General features: G+C 38.8%; 2 protein-coding genes across 2 annotated transcripts in view; one reads left to right on the forward strand and one right to left on the reverse strand.

Moving 5' to 3' along the window:
- The window catches only part of LOC146000147 (putative glutamate receptor), a 342647-nt gene that overhangs the window by 66977 nt on the left and 250140 nt on the right, over positions 1 to 25530 (reverse strand). The window contains exon 3 of the mRNA XM_083137488.1: positions 1193 to 1310. The gene's annotated coding sequence lies outside the window, so the exon portion shown is untranslated. The remainder of the gene's footprint in view (positions 1 to 1192; positions 1311 to 25530) is intronic.
- The window catches only part of LOC146000223 (glutamate receptor U1-like), a 59138-nt gene continuing 49696 nt past the window's right edge, over positions 16089 to 25530 (forward strand). The window contains exon 1 of the mRNA XM_083137622.1: positions 16089 to 16179. The gene's annotated coding sequence lies outside the window, so the exon portion shown is untranslated. The remainder of the gene's footprint in view (positions 16180 to 25530) is intronic.

The raw sequence follows: 25530 nt of genomic DNA on the forward strand, positions 1-25530 counted from the left end.
AATGTGTCGAACTATCCTCCCTCCTTTCTATTTGTAACTGCTTTGTCTCTTTCTTTCCTTGTATCTTCCTTCTATATTTCGAACTTTTTTCAGATTTAGTAAATATTCATTCGCGTTTACTTCCTCTATTCTTCCTACTCTCTCTATCTCTTCCTGTTTGTTTTTCTTCTAAATTACTCTTTTCTTTTCAAATTTAGCTTCTATCTTTCTGTCTCGTTTATTTATTTATATATATATATATATATATATATATATATCGTTCTTTTATTGCCTTCTCTCTCTCTCTCACGCTTCACTCTTCCTCTCTCCCCTACCCCGTACGCTCACACGTGTTGTCTCGCTTCTTTATTTCTTCTTCTTCAACTGTAACTCATGTTTTCTTTCTCCTTCCTTTTCTCTCTCTCTGTGGCTTCTTTGATTCTCTTCCTTTCTCATATAAAAATATATGATATGATCCATATTTTTACGTGACGTCACCAGTAGAAAATGTCACTAATATATTTATTTTCGTGAAAGAAAGCGTAATTATTATATGTAATAATGCACCTTGTTTGTAATGTATATCTTTTGTTTATTGTTTATTGTATTTTATGCTCTATTATGAGTAGTTTAATGTATATTCATGTTTGCGAGAGTGCACTATACGCATTTGTATTTCTAAACATGCATAGATGTCAGTTTTGTTGGTAGCATCTTTTTGTAAATAGTGAGTGATTCATCTGTACTTGAATCTGTGTTCTCGAAATAGTATAAAAGCGAGGATATCGCGTAAGAAATAACACACTTTCGCCACGGATCAACGAAGCTTTCAAACTTGAAAAGAACTCCTCGGGGTTCTGCATACATCTTGGTATGGTAGTTCTGGGCGCAAGCTAGGTCAATGTGATCATAGGCTTGCCGATAGCCACGCATTGAGTTTTATGCGTTTTAGTTGAGTCAATTCATCGACAAAGCGAAATCCTCGCCTTCGTCTCAAGTATATTCGCATTATAATTGCCATAAATAAAGAATAAAACTCTTTAGTTTATCTACTGCATTAATGTGGTTTTATTTCTCTGTGCTGTGAATATTGTCTTTGCCTAACACTATCCCTGTACCTGAGAGGAGTCTGTGTACTTGGCGCTGTTATTTAACAAGTTGCCGTAATATCTTCGCAGCTCGAAAAGTAGAGAAAAGAGCTAAATCGACTTACCAGTAGATTTAGTGCAGGGCAGATCCTCTCTTCCGTGACCACCTTTCCCAACAGCTTTGAAACGAAGACTTCAAAGGGAAATCCTATTTGTCCCTGACGGCATCACCTCCTGCGATATCTGTAAACAAGAAGCCGAATCTAAGTTCATCGATTGTCATCTCCAGGTGGCTTTTATTTTCTTTGAAAACATCCTTTTTTCGTCCATCTGTTTGTTTTCCCTGGAATGGCGAAATATCTGAGGGGAAGAAATGGGAATGATTCTACGCGAGCCTTTGTCGTTTGTCCACAACAAAGCCAACGCAAGAAAAGATGAGTTTCCTGCAACCAATGAGGAAACGTCTGTGTTAAAGTACTTTCCTGCGGAGCTGTATCACGTCGTCATACACACAAATGTACGTTTTTGCTGCAATGTTTCCAAATCAAAGAAAATGCATTAGTAGGGAAGTTTATTCAGTTGGCACGTATTCTAAATCAAAACGGGTATCTGTCGCCTAGAAAAGACATCATTAATATTGAAAACTCACATCAATATTGCCTCTGAATGAACCAGGATAGCGAAATATGGCGGTTGGTAGAATTTGCAGTGTTGCCACATGTTCATGCAACTTCTATAATTCGATCTATTCGGTCGTTTACGACAATGTATCTTCTCGTTGTTCAATTAGGTATTCTTCTTCTTTTTGTATGACCCTATCAACAATATCCTGTTGACATAGGCGCCGACTCCATGGGGTTTGGGGGGCCCCCCCCAATGTTATCGATGTGGAGGCAGAGCCCCCAAATAATTTTGCTTAAGATAATCTAATGTATTATTTTGCTTCTCTTGTAAAGTTTACTCTGAATTGTGCCACATGAACTTAACTTTAAATACACATTTGAAATGTTCTAGACCATCAACTTTGGGGGGGGCTATGACCAGAGACAGCAAAACACATGACTTATTACTATATACTAAGTATATAATTATGAGTATTGTTAAACATTTTACTAAAAGAGTTTCAAAAGATGTGCATGAACTAGGGTAGTGGATGGGACGTTCGGGCTACAAATGGCTCTCACATGACATTCAGAACGAGATCATTGATATATTAGGGAGATCTGTTTTGCGCTCCATGGTAGCAGATATTACAAGTCGGGAATATTTTGCTATTATGGTTGACGAAACTTGTGACATATCCATCCGTGAACATTTGACATTTTGCATTCGAACTGTAAATGAAAATTTTAATATTTTTGAGGAATTCATGGGCTTTAACGAAATTCCGAACACTGAGGCCAAAACTTAAAAAAAGGAGGGAGTGAGTCATACATTCATTTATTTCAGTGATCAGAGCCCTCCCAATAATTTTAAAAAGTCGGCGCCCCTGCCTGTTGATCTTGGTGAGCGTTTCTGTTATTGTAATACTTCCGGTTTCGGTAGATTGACACACAAGTTCACCAGTAATGCAATTAAGCATTGAGCGCAAACAAGTATTACTCCGCAAATTGTCAATGAATATTTTCATGAACTTCACTCAAGTATTCGTGTTTTACGGACTGAGTTCTTACGCATGTCACGTACACAAACTGCATTGTTCTTCTTTGAAGTATAGGATCATAGACGGCAGCATGCAAAAAGAACGACGTTTATATTTGATGATACATAAAGCAGCTTAGAAAGTGGGCCAGAGATGGCAGCACCCAAGAAAACTTATACAATTGTAAATAGAGAAAAAGGAAAGCGCTGATGTGGTGAAATAATGATTGTAGATATTAATACTAATTATAATGAAAGAAATAAATGAACTTAATACAATAACAGGATATAAATAAGGTGGAAAGGGTGATTAATATTCAGTAATAGCATAAGTGATCATGATATAAAAGTAAAGAAGTCGAATTGTAATTACGATTCTGTGTCTTTTTCGGTTCCCACGAACTGAGAGTTTCGTGCGGTTTTTAGGTTGTTTTCCCAGGTGTAGCGCCATTTCACGGCAGGCACCCAAGCACTTTTGGTAGGCGCATCTATTGCAGCTCCAAGTTAAGGTTAGCGCCGGCCAGGCGGCGATCTTTAACTAACCCCTTTCTCTTTGTCTGGGAGATCGATTTTCTTAATATTTACGTCAATTTGGATAAGATCGACAAAGAAGCCCAGAGAAGAAAAATACACAATATGTAATAATTACAAGAAGCAGCAGCATTAGTAATTACAAGAAGAAGAAGCCTTAGTAATTACAAGAAGAAGATGACTTAGTAATTACAAGAAGAAGATGACCTAGAAATTACAAGAAGATGATGACCTAGAAATTACAAGAACAAGATGACCTAGAAATTACAAGAACAAGATGACCTAGAAATTACAAGAAGAAGAAGCTTTACCTTAGTAATTACAAGAAGGAGAAGCCTTAGTAATTACAAGAAGAAGAAGCCGTAGTAGTAATAAGAACAAGATGCCTTATTAATTACAAGAAGAAGAAGCCTTAGCAATAATAAGAAGAAGCATTAGCCAATACAAGAAGAAGAAGCCCAAAGAAGAAAATTGGCTACAAATAATAAGAAATAAAAATAGAAGAAAAATATTGTATGAAAAGATTGCCAAAGTTATCTAATATTTGTATATAATTATTCAAGAATATATTACGAATTGTACCCTCCGTAGTGGGTTAAATCTATTGTTTCTTTCCATATATTCGTAGCGTTAGTCACCCTGATCTGTACCCAGAGGTATCTCATTGTTTCTACCCTGTGCTAAGCTGGCAGATGCTCACGTGAGAGGACGTGGCACGCATTCTGGTGCAGATGTTGTTAACAGCTGGTCTGGCCTTTTGCATCAATTCTTTAAGCTCTCATTGCGTAAAACAGGCAGGATAAACATCGTGATGGACAATTTGCTTCGTAATACTAATGCATCTCACTCTACATGATGCAAAAAATGACATCAATGTTTCTCGGAACAGTTACTTTCCCGTTGAAGTGTGAGATTAGGCAACGCTGCGCGGTGAAGGTTGTCACATGGTATGCGGGAAGTGGCGATTCTTGACCCTGGCTCGCTTTCCAATTGGACGGAGGGTTAGCGTTGGTACTAGGGCAACACTGCAAGGCAACGTTGCCACATCGTATGCAGGAAGAAGCCATTCTTGGCCATCTCGCGCTTCCCTTTTCCACATGTAACACCGTCAGAATTCTGTCCAGACACTATTTCGTGGCTGCTGATAAAAATGAATCTGGCAGCGACATATTCACTTGAACCGGGTTCACAATGAACGATTTAAGACTATGCATTAAAGTGAATTTTTGAAATTGCTATAGGAACATTTACACCCCATGACGCGGCGATTTTCACCGCTCATAAGCGGGTACCAGTGGTTGAAACAATGACGTCACTAATTCCTCTATTTTAAGCCACTGAATAAGAGAGAAGAAGAGGGATCAAGAGATTAGCAAAGGCTCAATGGTGTATTTAAGGGGAGCTGTCGGCTTCGATCTAAAAAGTACATTGGAAGTTGAAATGGTAGAACTGCAATACCCTTGTAAATTGTAAGTGGCATTGTAAATATGTCACTGCAAAGACTAACACCAAACACCAAAATAGACCGAGAGATGGAGAAATAAGGGTAAAGGAAAGCACGGAAGCCGCCATCTGTGGCGCAGTGGTTAGAGTAACGCAACACGAAGCGAGAGGACAGTGTTTCTATACTTCATCAGTTCGTTAATCATCCTCGTCGTTGTGATTAATCCAAGAGGTAGAAAAGCAACAAAAACAATCGAATTAGAAAGAAAGCACATACGCACACACACACATAGAGAGAGAGAGAGAGAGAGAGAGAGAGAGATAAGGCCTCTCCGATGGCGCAGTAGTAACTTCATCGTCTTGTAATCAAGGGGTCCCGGGTTCGATTCCAGGTGGAGGCACATAGAAGTTCGGACCCCACCTTAAACTGTAGGTCCAATCCCGATTAACCTGTACAAGAAGTGGGCGTAAAACACCAACTCAATCAATCAATAAATCAATAAAGAGAAAGACAGCGATAACATCAAGCAAAAGATAGACAATGCGAAAGAAAGAATTAACAAACAAAAATACACAGAGAAACGGAAAATTGTAACAAAGAGGCAGAAAAAGTGACAATACAGAGAGAGAGTTTGTAGTGTGGAAGACAACATAATTTAAGAGAATTCCACATCCCTCCTCTCTCAAACAAAAAGTTTAATTCACATACCTTAGAACTAATTAACTCTTATAAAGTTCCTAGCGCAATTAAGAGTCGCGCGAAACAAGCCAGAAAGACAGTCATTGTACGATTAAGAACTAATTTGCGCTGCTCAGTACTTTGATGTTGAAAAAAGTTCTGCCTCAGTTATTCAAAAAGGCCTGCCGTTGCTTATCACTGACAATCGTGAAGCTGAACATCTTATAAATATTAGCTGTTGAAGAAGGATCGTACCAAAGTTCGAAATTTCAACAAACACCGAGCAAAAACTAATCAAAGCAAGTTTCCTGCAACTTCTTCTGGTATCTCGCTAACGTTCTGACAAAAAAATGTTCTACTTTCAAAGCTCTTTCATGTCAATTATACTGATTTGGCTCATCTTCCAACACCAAAGCATTTGAATGTTGTTCTGTTGCCATCGAAACTGTTGTAAAAGACTACGAAGGACGACATTGATTTTCTGAAATGGATACACGTGCTGCTAAAGCGTTGCGTTCTTGGCGTACATAATGAACACGCTCAGACCATTCGAACGCACCAAGAAGACATTATCGAGTCTGTATGCAGCAAGGTGGAAGCATGCAGGAGAGTCCATCAGATTTTCTTGTGTTCGATAATTTCTGTGACGTATGTTGGAAGACTCCCCAAATTTGCACAAATGGCAGTTTTAGTACGTATTCTTCCAAATAAGGCTTTCTAGAGATGCTTTTCAGTAAGTTAACGCATATATGGAAAATTAATCTCTCTCTCTGTCTCTCTCTGTCTCTCTCTCTCTCTCTCTCTCTCTCTATATATATATATATATATATATATATATATATAAATGGATGTATGTGTGTTTGGGTGTGTATATTTGTTTGTTCCGGCATAACTCTCGAACGCCTGGAGCAATTTCAACCAAACTTGGTACACGTATCACTTGCAATCTGGACAGAAATACTGTGGCTGTAAGACACCCCTGGCACCCGTAGGGTTGGGGTGGGAAGGAGTGACATGTAAAAATAATCTCGAATCACGGATATTAAATTCCGCACAAACAGACAACCGTGACTCTATGCAATCCCGCACACCCGCACAACGATCGTGTTTCTCGGGTTGTCTAACATTCAGGCTGTGTTGCGAATGGAATCCATAATTTTCGTGACACTCCCAATAAGGTTCAACTCGAAGTTCATCACCTATCGGCATGGGGGGTGAGAGGGGGTGAAAAACAAAATGCCAGAAATGACCTAGATTAGTGTCGAATCCATAGTTTTCGGAGTCGCTAAGCTAATTGGGGACATTCAGGGTCACATTTAAAATTAGTTACATTTTACACTATAGTTAGAATTCATTATGTTCCTGTCTAATACAAGATTGGGATAAATAAATACCCTGGCAACACTGGATAATCAGCTAGTTGCTTATAAAGAACAAGAAATCATTCTTAAGAAAGTCAAGGGTCTCCATGTCGTGACGTCATCTCATATTGTTCTTTGAATATGCCGGACGAGTCTAGGCAGTTTCAACGTAATGCCTGAATCACACGAGGCTAGATCTGCTGGATTTTCCAGTTGGACTTGGACTAGTTGTGTGGTACTGGCTCAGCTGCTAGTTTTCGCTTCACACGATACTCGTTGGTAGACTGTTCCCACAAGGCATTGCGCAGAGCAGACAAGCTGAAAAGATGGACGAGCGATTTGAAGAACGTTGTAGGGGAATAGCCACTGCTTCTATTAAAAATTAAAATAAAAAGTGTGGACTAGAAATTGGTTGGAAAGAGGATATGGTAAACAAAACTTACTGAACAAGCTTTTTTTTAGTGAACTTGGGAATCGTAAAGATCTATGAAATAATTACAAATATCAATATAATGAACCTCCAATTCCCATTTTTTCAGCCATCATTTTTCAGACAGGAACTTGACAATCAGGTATGCAGTATCAGACATTTCCTAAGCTCTTCCTGGTCACCAATGGTATAAATATGCAAACAGGTGAAACCAGGAAGAGGATACAGGTAACTGACTCTGCATTTGCTTAGTAAAATCGATCATAATAAATATCTGGGATTAGAGAGGTCATTGGTCAATTTTGGAGCGAACATTGAGTAACATAAAGTACATTTCTGATTAATATTTTAATCATATTGAGTAGTAGTGTGTATAATTCTTCTTTGTAATGTTCTTCAAAGCCGTATGATCCCAATATAATATTTGTCTTCCGATAAGTTCAGAGGAAATTATACAACAAACGCAAAACGAATATATTTTTCATTATCTAATTTTAGTACTTGATAAGTCTTTCAGAGGGCGGGGGTCCGGACCCCCTGAACCCCTCTAAATACGTCCTTCGTTCAATACAAAACGAAAAAAAATCGTAAATACAAAACAACAGAAAGTAGTTCGTGTTTTGTCAAGGAAGAACATTATTTTTTTCCGAATTCTATATTTGAACCACAGGATCCAAAAATTAAAAGGAAAAATACCATCAAGCAAAAACAATGGATCCAGTACTGCTCTTTTTCCAATTCTTTCCAGCACTAACCGTAAGTAAATTTGTGATTTTACTTATAATTTTTTCTATGCACCATCACATTCATGTATTCTGTGTAAGTCGTGTTGCCATGCTCTTCAATATGTGTTTTTCTCTTAAAAACATGAGCGTTGAATGCTTTACAGTGTTGGAAATAGCAGACACTCGAAGTCTCATTCTGATGACGTCACAGAGACCCTGCCGGGGTTGTAAACATGGGGGCTGAAAAGAAGGCGAGTTATGACCAGACCTTCAAGAGCGGGGGAAACTAACGGTTTACGGACCCTGCTTCTCCCTGAAATGCGACCGAAGGGGGCATGTTGACAGGAATAGGTGTTGTGTACAACTGGACAAGAATCAGGTGTGTAGCAACCGGTAGTAACACAACACCGCTCCCCCCCCCCCCCCCTGACCTGGAGTCGGAAAGTCTGGGTTTCCTCAAGTCTATTCTTTGGCCGGGCGGACTTTTTTTTAGCAACAGTGGCGAACACTACCTTCGAAAGAGGAGTCACGAGACCTTCGTATTTCAAGAATATATATATATATATACATATATACACATAGATATAATATACTATATGTGATCAAAAGTATCCGGACACATGCATTTATCATAGAGGGAGACACAGTACTGCCATCTACCGCATGAAACACATACTCAGTGAACTCAGCAGTCTGCAGACAGTGTGAGACAGCAGTATGGGATGGTCTGACGAACTCACAGACTTTCAAGGTGGTCAGTTGGTTGGGTGCCACTTGTGTAGGAAGTCTGTGTGTGAGATTTCCACCCTCTTAAACATCCCTCTGTCCACTGTTTCCGATGTTATAGTGAAGGGATGTGTACAACCCAAAAGCGTGCAGGCCAACCTCCCATGTTGACCTCCAGAGACCATCGAGTGTTGAAGAGGGTCGTACAGCATTATCGTCAATCATCCATCGCCACCATCACACAGGAATTCCGAACTGCATCAGGATCTACTCCAAGCACCATTACTGTTTGGCGCAAGGTGCGGCAACTTGGTTTCCATGGCCGAGCAGCTGCCCATAAGTCAAACATCACACAGACTAATGCAAAACTCCGCCTCGTGTGGTGCAAGGAGCGTCGAAATTGGACCATAAAACAGTGGAAAACCGTTGTGTGGAGTGATGAATCACAGTACACAATATGGCGATCCGATGGTAGGGTGTGGGTGGGGCGAATGCCTGGTGAACGACATCTACCAGCCTGTATAGTGCCGACAGTTAAATTCGGAGGTGGCGTGTTTACAGTGTGGTCATGTTTTTCCTGGAGGGGGCTTGGACCCTTGTTGCTTTACATGGCAATGTCACGGCACAAGCTTACGTTGACATTTTAACAGCTTTCATGCTGCCTACCGTCGAAGACCAGTTCGAGGATGACCATTGTCTTTCAACATAACCGAGCACCCGTCCATACTGAAGGGCTTGTGGGGGAGTGGTTTGACGACAACAACGTCCCACTAATGGACTGGCCTGCGCAGAGTCCTGATTTGAATCCCATAGAACATCTCTCTGATGTTTTGGAATGCCGACTTCGTGCTAGACCACACCGGTCCACATCAGTACCTCTTCTCATTTTGGCGCTCTGCGAGGAATGGGCTGCCATTCCTCAGGAAACATTTCGGCACCTGATTGAAAGTATGCCTGTGAGAGTGAACGCTGTCATCAAGGTAAGGGTGGGGCAACACTGTATTGACTGCCAGTGTTCCCGATGGAGGGTTGCCCAAACTTGTACTTTATTTTCAGGTGGGTGTCCGGATACTTCTGATCACATGGAGTATGTATAGCACACTTACTATTTTGACAAAATTGTTCAATATTTGCATTTCCTCCTTCAGGACAATATTTCTACTTTATTAACACGAAAAAGTTAACTTCTGTGTATGAACCCCCGTGGCGGAGTGGTTAGCACGATGCCAGGGGTCCCGGGTTCGAATTCCGGCCTGGACTTAGGTGTTCTTTGCGAATGTCCCTTCATCTATTTCATCATATTATCACTCATCTTCATCTTCGCAAGTAGCCTAAAGTGGCAGAAAAGCGAAGTAAAATAAACCACATCAATCAATCCTTTCAAGGGAAATAAGTCCACACAATGTAATCAAAAACCTAATAAAGCTGGATTTCTTTCTAAACAAAATCAGTATGACTACAGCCCTGACATCTATGTTGTCATCTGAATCGGGAACCATTTTTTTCGGCCACTTTCTACACCACTTGTATGCGCTGTACTTCAGATTTCAAAGATGAGCACAGGTAGTTAGTAAGACAGAAGGAACATGAAACAGTTTAAGGTTTGAACGAAAAATCTAGTTACAGAATCACGTCGTATCAGAGAGTTTTAAGTTTCAATGAAACTCAAACTGGGCCAGAAATTGGTCTAATGTAAGTGGACCCAAGTAAAATTACCGTCTCTTATGTCTCACAGCGTTTTTCACATAGCTTCAATAGTTGTTATCCACATGATCTGGCAGCATTGAATGGACAGAGAAAATGTCGGAACGGGGAAATGCGAAGCACGACACATTTTTCTATCAGTGACGTGGCTTAAGGGTCGAGAGTTCCTGCGTCATCAAGTGGGAAGAAGAACGTGAGCAAACTGAAAGACCTAACAAAAGGTAGAAAAAAGCGAAGAAAGAAGTCATAGAGATAAAAGGAACGACAAAAATGTAGGATATCGAATTCCGGACATGCATGTTGTTCCAGACGCGACTTGGTGTACATTTCGAACTCTGTACTTCCAACATGTCTTTCTACAGGCATTGAAATGTCTTATTTTCGATTACTTATGATCGCAAAAAGCCCGAAGGGGAACATTTTCGATTCATGCACACAGCAGTGTCAAAACTGTTAACTTTAGTTGTGAATCCAGAAATGTAGAATTTATTGGAGTTAAGTTTGTGCAACAATTTCTTAAAAACAAAAGTCATGTTTACGTACTTCACATTATATCTTACAGAGTAGAATGAAAAGAGATTATAAGATAGCATAAACGTAAAGTAAGTGAAAACACCGTTTTCTTTAAGTATAATAGAAATGCAAGAAAGCTGATAAGACACTAACATTTATCATATTAAATTTAGAGTTTGAAAATATTACCTTTGGTAACTTTCTGAATTGTAGACTCCTGCACACATAAAGTGGCACATTTTATAAGGTTGGACATTTGAAGCATGTGACACTTTATCTGAATAGAAGTGTATTTCTTTACATTAAGTAAGCAACCAAGGAAAATGATAATGTTGAAGTAGGGGAACAGGTTTTAACCAATCCTGTCCTGTGAATTTGTATTTTTGTCGCATTTTTTACCTCTCCAGCCTTTATCTTGACAATAATTGATTTGGTTTGGTTTATTTTACTTCGCCTTTTCGACCACTTTTGGCTAATGGCGAAGATGGTAACGAATGATGAAATTGATGAAAGGACATTCACAAATAACACTCACGGCCAGGCCGGGATTCGAACCCGGGACCCCTGGCTTCGTAGCGCGCTGGGATAACCACTCCGCCACGATGATTCGCTGAAATTTTTGGAAATGCAATCTCAATAGAAGACAGGCAACGACTCGAACCAGGAACCTTCGGGCATGTTTCTGCGAGAAGGAAGAGATGAAGAATTAACAAAGGTGCATAGCAGTCACGTTCTACTTAATTTTATCTTCGCGACTTCGGAAGCAAAACCGTTATGAATGATTTTCACAGCACAAACCGAATTGGCAAGTTGATTTATAGGAAATCAAAAGGTAGGTAATACGCTGTTCGGTACAGCTCGTGCACGAGCGAACAGTTGGAGAATGCTTCCCCGAAAATTAAAACGGGTTAGAGAACATTTAGAAACCTTTCAATGCAAACTTACCTACATTTTACTTTGACTGAAGACCCAGACATAAGCTACTTGAGATAGAACTGAAGAAGTTTCCACCAACGGTTTCAAAGCCAAACTAACAGTGGCTCTTGTGTAACAGATATATTGTAATCCTTCGTGTTCCTGTGGTCGTGACTAATACCTCGTGCACACTTTGCGGACGCTAATGGACTATTCTAAGGAAGCACGTGTAGATAGCGTGAAGGTTTATCATATCACAAATCTATTTGTCCCTCCTCCCAAATAAATTCCTACCTTGCAGAATTCACCAAGACTGTTCGATATGTTTCAACATTGATTGATTGGTTGTTGTTTTAAGTCCACTTTATGTCCGATGGCGCAGTGGTAGCGTTGATGCCTTGTAATCAAGGGGTCCCAGATATGTTTGAACAGTGGAGGTGACCTATATCTTCAAGCGGTTGGGTAAATGGATAAGTAGCAATTATTTTGACCGACTACCTTTGGTTACTTCGCGTCGCCACTTATTTACCTTTACAGATTGGTAGCGGAGGTAGATGAGGGAACAAACAAAGAAACATCCACGGGATTCGAACCAAGACCCAGTGGCATGCTCAAGATTTTCTTAATGGAGTAATTCTAGACTTGCTATTGTTGTAGTCTGCGTTTTCATAGATCCGACGTTTCTGCCACAGTAAATGCATCAGCTGAAATAAAAAAATGCATTAAGTCTGTAGCTCTGACCAAATGTTTAAGCACGCCATCGAAAAAGGTTCATCAGAAAAAAAAACGCATCGATTAATGCATCATAGTGAAGATCAATATAGAAAGAAATACTTGCATCAAATTATGCACTTTCTCGTTACCTTTACCAATGATGTAAAAAGTGCATCAAATTGTATACATGGTTCTTTGGCAAAGGCAAATAAACGCTTTAGTGCACCATTCGATGCGTTTCTAGTGCATTGAATCGAGTTGATGCATGTCGTTTTCTGTGTGTATAGCAAAGTCTGCTCAATGCTTGAGGAGTGCATAGCACACTCAGCCATCTCGGCACGCCACTGATATGGTCCCTACAAAAAAAGTGATGCTTGCACTCTTGTTTGATTATTGTCTTAAGCCCACTTTATGCGCAGAAAAGGTTAGTCGGGACTGGACCTACAGTTTAAAGTGGGATCCGAACCACTACTGCCTTCGCCGGGTATCGAACCTGGGTCCCTTTGATCAGAAGACTTTCGTCAAGACGATTGTGTTAAAGTTCATCGAAAAATTGGCATCACTTATGTAGAACAGCAAACATTTCTTCTGAAAATTCAAGCTAAAATACCAGCAGTTGGCAATGCTGCCGAAAGAAACAAAATACCTCACTATATCAGCAAAGAACGAGCCATTTCTTATTTTATTAATAGCAACGGGAAGAGATAAATGACACTAGATAAATATTATGCTTGGGAAAGAACTCTTAATTGCACCAGAGTTGAATCATATCAAGTGACCAATGACATATTACTTCCTTCAATATTCCGACACTGGCCGAAGGACTTGTTGTCGACGAAACCAAGTTCTTTGTTAATTCTACTTTGTGTACATAAGAGAAAACACTCGTAGGCTTCAAGAGCCATTATCGTACGGCAATCTATGTTCGTGACAATTGGAAGGTTCGTATTGATTCAGCATGTGACATTATGAAGACTATCTTCTTGTAGAGTGGTACGCGTAAATATTCCAAGGAAAATTGTCCGTCACTTCATTAATTCATTTCTTCCTAAATCCAAAGTGTTTTTACGGAATGGACTCGTACCGATTCTCATGCAGAGATTGTCAACTGTTTAGTTGCTGTTTTGTTTCATTTCTTGAATCTTGTATTTCATAGCACAAAGTGAATTAGCAATTTTCAAGATACAAGAACACTTTTTTGCATTCGCCAGTTTTTCGTGTGACTTGAGTCAGTGGCCCACACATGCACAGAACAACTGTTCTTTGGTGTATTTCTTTCAGTTAAGACTTTTTAAGGATAATTCAACTTAAGTTAAAGCATATAATGCTAAATTAATAGCATAAAACTGTTGTGTTTCTGATAATAGGAATAACAATACATTCTTAACAAGAATTTTTACACGCTTTATTTGTTGAATGCAACAACAATGTTGAATGCTACTGAATATTACAGTTCAAAGACACGTGCCATCGACTGATCAGATTCAAGTGATCACTTTGATGTCATGATCCTATTGTCGAACACTTTCCTGAGCAGGGCAGTCTATTGAATATTTTATGTCGTATCCTGTGAAGTTTTCGTATCAATAGCTGGCTACTCTGCGTAACACATCCCGTGTCAAAACGTACGAGAAAGGTAAAGAAAGAGATGAATAATAGTATTCGCTTATCTAACAGGAACAAAGGAAATGGGTTTGTCCTGGTATCAGTTCAAACTCGGACACCAAGAGAGATGAAGGTGGTGTTTCTTGTTTTCGTAGTTTTCCTCTCTCTCACGCCCGTTACCAGAGGGCAGCAGCAGCAGCAGTGCTTAGATAAAACAGTTGATCCGTTCGATCCGAAAGGTAGATTTATTATTGCGTTGAGAGAAAAATTGAACGTCAATTTTGTGTACTTGATAATCGACAAGAGTTGTGACGAAGGTAAGTAAAATTTAAAATTGCAAGTTTTTCAGCAAGTTGACAAAAATAATCTGGAAAAGATTTAAAAGGGAACTGTTGTAAGAAACAGTAGTAGTAAACAGAGGCGTCTCGTGAACGCATGCAGTGCATGCTGCGCATGTGTCAATTGTGGGAAAAAGGACAGCTTGCTCTGCGACGACATTCATGAGCATTTCTACATTCTAATTTCTTCATATAGGAGAAGTATTTATTTTACACGAGAGCGCTCAACTACGCTTATATTACATTTCTTGGATCTGAAGTGAAAGAAAGTAATAATTATTTTCCCACAATTGACGCATGCGTCACTTCCGATCCAAGAAATGTAATACAAGCTTAGTTGAGCGTTTTCGTGTAAAATAAATACTTCTCCTATATGAAGAAGTGCCCGACCCTGTGGCCGAGTGGTTAGCACATCGCGCTGCAACGCCAAGGGTCCCGAGTTCGAATCCCAGTCGGGCTTGGTTGTTTGTGAATGTCCATTCATCAATTTCATCATTTCATCACTCATCCCCATCTTCGCAAATTAGCCAAGAGGCACAAGACGCGAAGTAAAATAAACTAAATCAATCAATCAATCAATCAATTAACCTATATGAAGAAATTAGAATGTAGAAATGCTCATGAATGTCGTCGCAGAGCAAGCTGTCCATTTTCCCACAATTGACGCATGCGTTCACGAGACCTAGTGGATCTTTATGCCAAAACAGCTGTGGACGTTCCTTCCCCCTCTCCTATCCGACTTGCCTATACTGATCTTTTACCTCGGGTCAAAAAAAAAATTCATTCCCAGTGGGAAAATTGGGTTCATGCCGCAGTGGCACAAACCACTACTTATAAATGGTTCATCGATAAATTTCCTATTCGACCCTGGTTTCATCACCTAAAAATGCCTCGTGAAGTGATCACTTGTATCCTACGCCTTAGAACGGGACACGTGACTACAAACGATCATCTGGCAAGAATTCACCAAACTCCCTCTCCCAATTGTACCTGTGGAGAACATAAACAAACCCCCACCCATTTATTTTTTCAATGCCCGGTATGGAATACACAACGTCAGGCACTCTTTAACAGACTCCTTCGAAAAAAGGTTCCTTTTCCTCTCTCCTTGCCCTCTTTACTTTCCTCACCTTCCCCCTCTACTATGTGGATTCTCTATGGATTTGCTCGACAGTGTGAACTCCGCTTTTGATATCATCCCTCATCATTGCAGTGAAGTGAAGTGTAACAAAATATTGTGCTGTTCATACTAGTGCGCGAATTTCCAGCCCTCAATGTTTTCAGACCGTTGTCCAAGACTGCTACCATGCAAGCGGTGAGGGGCATGAAGAAGAAGAAGAAGAAGTTCACGAGACGCCTCTGGTAGTAAATCAGAAATGGAATGTGTACAAATTTTAAGCAAAGAATATCTCTACATTTTAGTAAGACTGGTCTGTTTTCTGAAGTTAACAGATTTACAATAACACGTTCCATGTGCTTCAAATCAGTTTCTATAGATTCAAACGCTGACCGTACATTTTTCAGTACAATACAATTTATCTCTTGTAGCTATGTATTAGTTAAATTTGTGCCCTTGTACACACAATTATTAATCACACTTGTTCACTGCAGATTTTTCCGTAGCACGAAGCTTAATCCTTTTAATTAAATGATTATCACTACGAGGTTTGCAGGTGTCCGCGATGAACCAAGATAATTTTCTGGATTTCTCCAGGACTCACGAATGCAGAAAATCACTGCTCATCATACTGGGGAAGGAGGATAATAAACAACAATTTCTCCTGAAGGTAATTTCAGAATAAAGAAATCTAAACGCTACTGACTTAGTTGGTAAGTGTGAAGAACAGATTGAAATGCGGCAAATTAATGTACACAAGCATCCCTTGAAAATGAGATAGTTTGTAAACAATTCGAACCATATTAGCATGCAAGAATGTTATCTAATTCTTTCTTGCAACTGTATTCTTTGTGAAAGTGAAATATATCTGATCAAGTTTGAAAACTGTGGAATTAAGTAAGCAGAAATCCTAAGAATATAAATTTGTAAACAGGAAATCCATGTATTTTGAAGGAAACCCAACCTTTTTTTTAGCCGGAGGTGAAAACAACTATTAAAAAGTCAACTATTAATAAAGGTACCCACCCCTATGCGTGTGCACACATGCCACGAAGGCATATGGGGTGACGATGTGGAGGTACAGAGTGCAAATAATGTACTTACAGTTGGGACGCGCTAGCAACCGGCGTGGTACGGATTGACCTACTTCAAGATTTTCGCGAGCCCACAGAAACACGTGTAGGATTAAACATCTGGTTAAACAGTCAACAACGGGACACTTCCATTGTTCTCATTCTCAGCAAAAATAACTGATTCTTTAACTACTACTTCTGTTCTTTCATTCATTTTTTATGTTTTTACATACAGGTAGATCGAAGCATTAATTACACATGTACCAAATGTATCATGAATGTTTAGGAAATCGAGCAATTGCCAAGCGTTTCGTTGTAATTAATTGAACTCTGTATTGCCAGAGCCTGTATTATCCGTAGCTTCCCAAATTATCTCACTTCACACACCCACATGTGCCTCCCCGATGGTACAGCGGTAAGCTTGTTAATTTTTTCCGGAGCTTGCCAACAGCTGATTAGCCTGTCCGTCTGTTTGTGCGAAAGTGGCAACGTAGAAAACCCCCAGCCACATGACAGCCAACGAGGAGACAGAATTTGGTCACGTTCTGCCGTTCTGATTGCACGCCGCTTGTTATCGCGTCCCGACTGTAAATATTGTTCAGTGTTTCTTGATACTTTTTTCTGACGGGGTCTCCGTAATCCTTCTCGTTAATTTCTGCCCTGAAGGTAATATCTAATTAAGATTGTACAAATGAATATTAACAGTAACTAAAATTAAAAGATAAATAACATAGGCGTGTTACATAAGATTTTACAGGTAGAAATGAAACATACCGCAACAGGTAGATTATATCATTGGCTTACCTTTGGCTTGCTTCAAGCTGATATTTGTATACTTTTACTATTTAACAGCATAATTAATGAAGATCCGTGAATATTAATCCCAGAGAACTGTAAAACCGATTCACCTTACCAGTAATGGAAGGAACAATTAATGACCATGCGTATTTCAATGCCGTCGTGTGTAAATGACCCTACATCATTATCTCACCCATCTGATACGCACTTGTAATGTTATACATGCATGCAACCCACTGGCCATCGGTATCGACACACGGACGCCGCTTTTCGTGTAGTGTGCATTGGCATTCGAACTGAGGCACGAACAAATTAATAAAAAATATTCTGACCATGTTCTGCGAATACGCCGAATGACAGTGGTTTCTACACGCACACACATGTATGTCTTGATTGGTCATATTTGGTAAAACGATAATAACGATATTAAACGTGGTGTCATATATTATCTTTTCATGTTGTAAATATGAGCTTCATTTGGATGTAAGGAACAATGCTCTCTAGTATTGCGACATCAATATTAAACGGCCTTCATGGCCAGTGGCGTGCCCAGGATTTTCGAAACGCGGAAGGGGGGGACGTATACTCTTTTTAGTAGTCAGTCCTCATTTTGCCATCTTTTCCTGCAAAGAAAGAACGTTATTTTTTTCAGGAATATTAGGCCAAAGGGAGTTATGTCCCCATCAATCCGCATTGGGTAAGCCACTGTCCATGCCGGAATGATTAACGTATCGTAATGTTTCAATGTGTTCTTCCTCCATTTATTTCTTTACTTTATATTACACATATCGGGATCGTAGGATATAGATACTGATAAATTATGGTGGGCAACTATAAATGTATCTAAATGTACATATACTCTCTCTATCCTAACATTCTTCAGAGTCGCCCTTTGTTTATCTTCTAGTTTCGTCATTTATATCTTTCTCCTACCCTTTCTCTGATTGTTTTTACCTTTTTCTCTATCTCTCATTACACTGTCTTTCTTCTCTATATCTTTCCCTTACCTATCTTCTTCTTTCTCTAGTTCTGATGTTTCCTTTCCTGCTTCGCTTCTTACTTCCAAGAAAATTGAAATAACAAATACGTATTATATTGGGTTCATGCATAAGTTTTTTCTCTCCAGCCAACACTGGAGCAGTTTGCAATTCAACGCCTGATTCGGGGTTAAAAGCGTCGTCTAGCCAAGTTGAAAGAGCATTTTCGTCACCAAAGGAGCTTCCTTGAAGATTGATGAGTTGAGAGCTGAGAAGGTAGCAATCCGAGGGCGCAAGATATGGGAGAGTAGGGAGGATGTGGAATAACTACCCAATCAAACTCCTGGATAGCAACTTTTGTCATGTTAGCGGAGTGTGGACGTGCATTATCGTGTCGCAGCACTTGATGCTGTCTTCCTGGCCTACTGGCCGATTTAGTTGTTTTCATTTAAAGCGTGCGTTATGCTGAACCTTACCAATGGAATGCAAATGTCGCACGATGGTTGAATGGTCACAGTTCATCACATTTGCTAATTCTCGAGTCAACTGATGTGCATCCTCGTGGATTAAACTGTCTTCATTAAAACCCGATGGTCTTCCTGAACGTGGAGAAACACTTAAGTCAAAAATGCCCTCTTTGTAATTACAAAACCATGTTCTTGCCCAGCTTTACCCGTTGGCATTCTCCCCGTACAAGGGACAAATGTTTTGAGCCGCCTCCGTTGCCTTTGCCGCTATGTTAAACTCAGACAGAAGAATATGTCGGAAATGTTCTTTTTTTTTACCCGCTGGACACTTATTGTTCTTTAGCCCATAAATAACACAGTCTTTCTTCAAATCTGTAAAATTCAATGCGTATTCACAAGCACAACAATGCCACTCCAATTGATGAACATTCAACGACAAACAAACACCTAACACCGCAGTGTTACCATACCAAACACAACCGCTACGAACTTAAGCATCAACCCAATATTTGTCAACAACTTCTTTTAATACCTATAATTTAATTGTTATAAACTTATCGTTATTAAACTGTGAATAATATTTTATTTAAATAATTTGGAATAGCTATTATTATTAATTTGTTTCAGGTAAGCTCTTATATCAAAAAACATTCCTACTTGATATTAACATTAATTTCAAAACCCTTTCAATCAATGTAGTGTGTGAACTAATTTTGAAATGTTGTTTACTTTATTATACAATTAGAGCAAAGTTTATTAAACTGTTAACCCCCACCCCCTTTGTACACGACCATGTCAACAAGCCTAGACATAATCCAACTATTAACGTTAATGATCATGCCCTCCATAGTTTATGAATTTATATTTAATTTCAAAGGTACATATTAATTAATGTATAAGAACATGCACTTACTAGTAAAATTCTTGAGATCGGGGCACAGACGTTCAAGAAATAAATTTACCGTGCCGCGTCTCACTAGGGTTGAGAACCACTTCACTACACAATAATCGTTATTACTAGAGGCATGCATATTTCGTTTTTGACGAAAACACGAATTGTGAAATAACACATTGAAATGTTTTCATGTTTCTGAAAGATGTGAGGTGCATTTTCCTACCCTGTTTTGTCACGAAATGATGCGAAATGAACTGCAAAATGAGAAATAGACTCTTAAACACGAAATTTAGAGTTTATTTACCGACGCAACACTTTCTGAAGTCTGAAGTATCCTGCGAGTTATGCAATTCACGGAAAATTGATTAATTCTGCTGTAAAAATTTGAGAAGCAAAAATGGACCCCTTAGTAGTATCGATGTGAGATAACGTCTGTCGCTGCATGGGTGGTCTTTTTAATTTGCACGTACTTATAACTAATTTGCACGGGTGTTAATTAATTTGCACGTATTTAGAACTCATTTGCAAGTACTTAGAGTACTTTACATTTATGTATTTGCATGTTTATAACTTTTATGAATATATAATTATTTATTTTATGAAAAATATGTATATAGAAGGTAATTAGAGGTACTAAACGCTATGCATATGTTTTTATATTCATTACTGCAAAGTATGTAATGTATAAATCGATAATATTAATGTTTATAATATTGAAAATAAGTTTTCTATGGTTTATGAACCGCTATGAACGGTGGTAATGGGTGTAGGTACAGGTCCAATTACGATTGGGGACGGTCCCGGTACTCGAACCCGCGATATGTAACGTTATTAATTAGTACTATGTAATAATTGCATTATATTATGAAACACGGTGGTGCAACACGCTAGACAGAATACTGTCTCCGAATCTCGACTCGGCTGTGAGGGTAGACAGAGAGAATGAATTAATATTCCGCGCAGGTAGACGAGAATGAAGCCTCTGTTAATGTAGGTCAAGGCGAAAGGGTTGTGGGCGGGATGTTGTTGTGACGGGACAAATACACGACAAGTCATTTTGGAGAAAATAAATTGGTTAGAGAAACGAACCGCTTCGATTTCAGGTGGAAAAAGAAAATGTATCACGGGGTGATTGTGTCCCTTGAAAAAATACAAGAGATTGTAAAATGCTAATTTTAAAAGTCTCCCCTAAGCGGAAAAGTCCGTCTGTGTGTGGAGCGATACGGGCAGTAAAATAGTAAGCGCGAAGGCAGGTACAGAATTTGGACGAAAAAAGGATTTTAAGTTAAAAGGACATGAGGTGAAGGTGATATAATTCAAGGCGGGTGGACGTAAGGAATTTATCTAATGGAAAGAGAGGCTGTGGGTTTTAAATTTGGACTCGTAGAGTTAACGAGGCAGCGTGAATTTAAAGAGATTGTTAGTTTCCAGTATGGAAAATAAGGGTGGGTAGAAAAAGCTTTGATTTTTGGGGTATTTAAACTTGGGAATCCGAATTTGACCGCACATTTTTGTTATTTTTTCTATTGAGTTTGCTGGTGTCTGCTGAGTTTTCTGGTTTGTCAACATGATGATGCATATTGTAAGTATTGCATTTTTTATCTAAGTACAAGTGTTATACGAGAATGGAATTTGACTAGTGTTTTATCCGAAATACAAACTAACTTGTCAAGTTCTATCTCGGTTGTGTTTTTTTGTTTTAGCGGCAAAGTGTTTAGCGTGGCGAGACGGAATAAAAGTGAATTGTAGTAACACTCGCGATTAATGTATTTGAGATTTGTGCAAGATCCCTAACAAGGATCGAACCTAGGACCGTTTGCACCAACAATATTAGCTTTTTTTACTCTACATATAACTATAAACCTTTTATTTTTTAAAAGAAATAAAACGCACAAGTCTACTACATACAAGTTTATTGTTCTAAAACTAATCTACTACAAAATAAATACAGAGTCAAATTAATTTTACAAATTATTTATACATAGCGTTTACACAACGCTTTACAGTTTTTTATAAGTCAGGTTATACATATACAGAATACATAGCGTTAACACAACGCTTTACAGTTTTTTTATAAGTCATTTTGTACACATGTTGTAATACATAGCGTTCACACAACGCTTTATATTTTCTCAAGCAAAATTGTACATAGATAGTAAACAACTTTAACACTACGCTGCTATATTTATACATTATAACTACTCAAAGTACAATGCTTTCAAGTTGTTACTTTGTGGAACAAATAGCTTCCCAGAACTTGTTCTCCAAAGAAAAATCATATGAGTGAAACCGGTGCGAATCCAACGCACATATTCATTCGGGTATATACATATATCCCTGCCCACAAAAGTGAAACTTTTTTGTTGGCTTTTCATTATATTTAAACACACAGTGACGTACGGGATTACCGTACAATTCTCTTCTGCGTAATGTCTGTACTGGCGCCCCAGAAAAGTACACATTATTATTATTACAGGTGATAAATTCATTTATATACATTACACCTTTTCGTTCTGTTTTTGATTTGTTTGGAGCCCACAAATCATTGCATGTATATGCAATATGATGATTATTATAGAAAAATGTACTATGCAGAAATTTAGTATACAGTTTCATAACTAGTTCGATATCTACACTGTCCACTTTTGCATCGAACGCCTTTCTGTCACGTATAAATATTCTTTTATGAGCCTGCTGGAAGTAGCAGCAAATAACACCCTTGTAAGTTTTGATCAACTGTTCCATTTTCTCTTTTTCTATGCACTCAAGATTTAGACATTTGTGAAGTTCTTCTTTTGGTTCGCCAAGTTCACATTCAGAACATGTAGGCTTGGGATAATTTTCTACTATTGCTTGTGCAATAGAGAAAATAAGACACTGGTCTTCGATGCAGTATTCACTGCAGGCACACTGTAAATTAATTAAAGGCACTTGAGAATTTTGTCCATACAATTCTGTCATTTCTTTTTAAGTTTGTTCCAAACAATGACAGAAAATAGGTTAGGGGTAACTCACGGCACATATAATGTAAAAACATAATACAATAAATTCCACACATTGATGAGTTTGGGTTTTGAACCACCGTTTCACTGATGCACCATGATATACAGTTCTTTTTTATAAATTTTAGTACATTTGCACTAGGAGGCTGACCAAAACTATCAAAGTACATGGCCTCCTTATCACTGTTTATAAACAAACTTGTCCAGTGTATCCCTGGTCCAGATTCATTGTCGGTGTTAATAATCAATGCAGCAGGCAATTGCACATTTTTTGGCAATGTGTTATTAGCAAAAACACCTCGAAAAATAAAAGACAGACATTTGTCTGATTGAACAGTTTTTTCAATTTCAATGTTATTCATTGTTCACTATCCGAAAATGCACTATTTTCGGAAGAGCAACCTTGCTCGGATAAGTAATACACACTTGAAACGTCGTTGTAAAACGAAGCTAAAGAGGAATATCCACTGTCTGATGTTGAGGTGTTCTGTTTAGGTGCAGTCCTTGTGGCTTCTCCTATAATATGCTGTTGAAGCATGAAGCTACGGAGATAAGATGCGTATAAATGTGCGTCTCTAAGAGCACATTTGATTGTTCTTAATCTGTGATAATTGCGACAGCAATTTTGTGCAGGGAAGGCTAACAGTGACGCTTTAGGGCATCCTAGGTCCTCGAGGTTAACCACAGTGCGGTGAAGTATTGTAATCAGAAACTTGCATTTATCAGCTCCAAAAGAATAAATAACTGATGCGTTTTTGGTGTACTGGGAAAGTACGGAAACCAATTTTGAATAGCAAAGTTCACCGATAGGCCATTCGAGAGAATGCTTGTTTTGTGTTTGCCACATATTTTCGTTTTTTGCTCCAATATCTAAAGTATCCCATTCGTAAGGTGGTAGAAATATCCATGATTGCATACTATCTGAGTCTGCATCGACTATAGCTAGTTCTTTAGGAATAAAATTGCCAGAATTGTCTCGGAATCCTTGAAAATCAACGACAGTCCTCATATTGTGATCCGTACTCCTTCCTGGCTGGTACTCAACTGATTATTATTTTGTATTATCTGGGAAAATACCTCTATGTTTGTCTATTTGGAGCAGAGAATCGAACTCTCCATAAATAATGCACGTGACCGCCGTAGGCAACGGCGCAGAGAATGACAGTTTAGCACTTACACTCCCATCGCGTAATATGTCCCAAGTAGAGTCAATTTCCATTGTGGGTGAAAGAATAAAGGGATACAAAGCAAATCCATTATCAAAATCTTCTCGGGAGAGACTATTTCCTGTATCCTGGTAATGTATTCCCGTTCCAGAGAATAAATTGTAATATGCTTGGATAATATTTTTGTCTGTGAAGCTGGGGCAGAGAGGTTGGTTTGGAATGGTTCTAGTTCCAACTTGGAGTTGAATTTTATTCAATCCGAAATGATGGAAATTAAAGGGGTTTTTATGTATTTGACCATTGAAAGCTGAATTTTCAACAAAACCTAATATTACACGTTTAGGAACAGTACCTAAAAATATATTATCTAGATTATAAGAAGTAATATTTTGAGGGATAGTTATTGATTTTACTTCCACGCGTGTAATTGGGTATTTAGCTGTAGTAGTTTCAAGAGCATTTGCATGAGCAAGACCTATATCTGGAGATACAGTAACTCTTTTTACATAAAGAGAAATGTCCTGTATTTCTACACGATAAGAAGAATTCTCGGCGGCCATCAATGAAAATGCATCGTTTGATCTATGTAATTTAATTCTCATGGACACATTGTTCAAGAGAAGGCGAGGTTGGCACATAAAATCAGAATACAGTCGCCCATACATGTCGAATGACCGACTTTGCGCAGCAAGACTCATTCGTTTTTCAATTCCTTTATTTTCAGTTAGATTTTCTAATTTCCCAGGCGTATCGCGATACCAGAGAGCAGCAGTGAGATGAGATTTTTTAGCCTCATTAGAATAGTTGAGTAATGTTTCAATGTATGCCCTGTAAGCGTAACACCCTGCAGAGGACGAAATCAATTTGTCATTTAACGAAACGTCGACCTGACTGAATGCTGTATGTAGAAAATTGTTTCCGGGGGCAACCAGGTTATCGGCAGCTAAGGCCGTACCATCTGGTTTAGTTATTTTACATTTTAGGTACAGATAAATGTGTGCTGGATCAATGTATTCCCCACTGTCTCCAGTAATGGCGAACTCTAATGGACTGTTACTAGTTAAAGATGAAATGGGACGATACTCCACTAAACAAGAATTTTCAATGCTAGTTTGAGTTAATGGGAGAGAAAACAAATCCAATTCTGTATTTGTGCATTCCGATGAGTTACAGTTTACTAACGACATGGTAGTTAATTAGCGAATATATCTCTGTGTACCCTTCGCCTTTTTTTGCGTGACTGGCAGGTAATAAAGGGTGGTTCGAATTTTATACTTTTAGCCTTTCGTTTCTGTCTCCCCTTTCCTGAAAGAATCTGAGAAATTTTTCTCTCCCCCTTTTCACGAAGAGCTTGTCCAGCCTGATTTACACGATCTCTGAAAGATTGTTTGAGAGGCCTGTTTTGTAAAACATCCCCAACAAATTCCATTCCCGAATGTAAAGCTTGCTGGCCAATTGCTTTAGCACCCTGTTTTAATAAAGGGGCAGCAAAACGAAACAAGCTTTTAAATATTGAACCGAGGGCTCCGTGGCCTTTCTGATAGGGAGGACCGGAAAAATAAGGTAAACCTGTTCCCGCCTGGTTGAGATAATAATCTCGATATAACTGACGTCTATCGTATCTCATTGTCGCTTGAAATGTA

The sequence above is a fragment of the Lepisma saccharinum genome, chromosome 16 (genome assembly GCF_977018435.1).
Source record: "Lepisma saccharinum chromosome 16, izLepSacc3.1, whole genome shotgun sequence".
Taxonomy (NCBI): Eukaryota; Metazoa; Arthropoda; class Insecta; order Zygentoma; family Lepismatidae; genus Lepisma; species Lepisma saccharinum.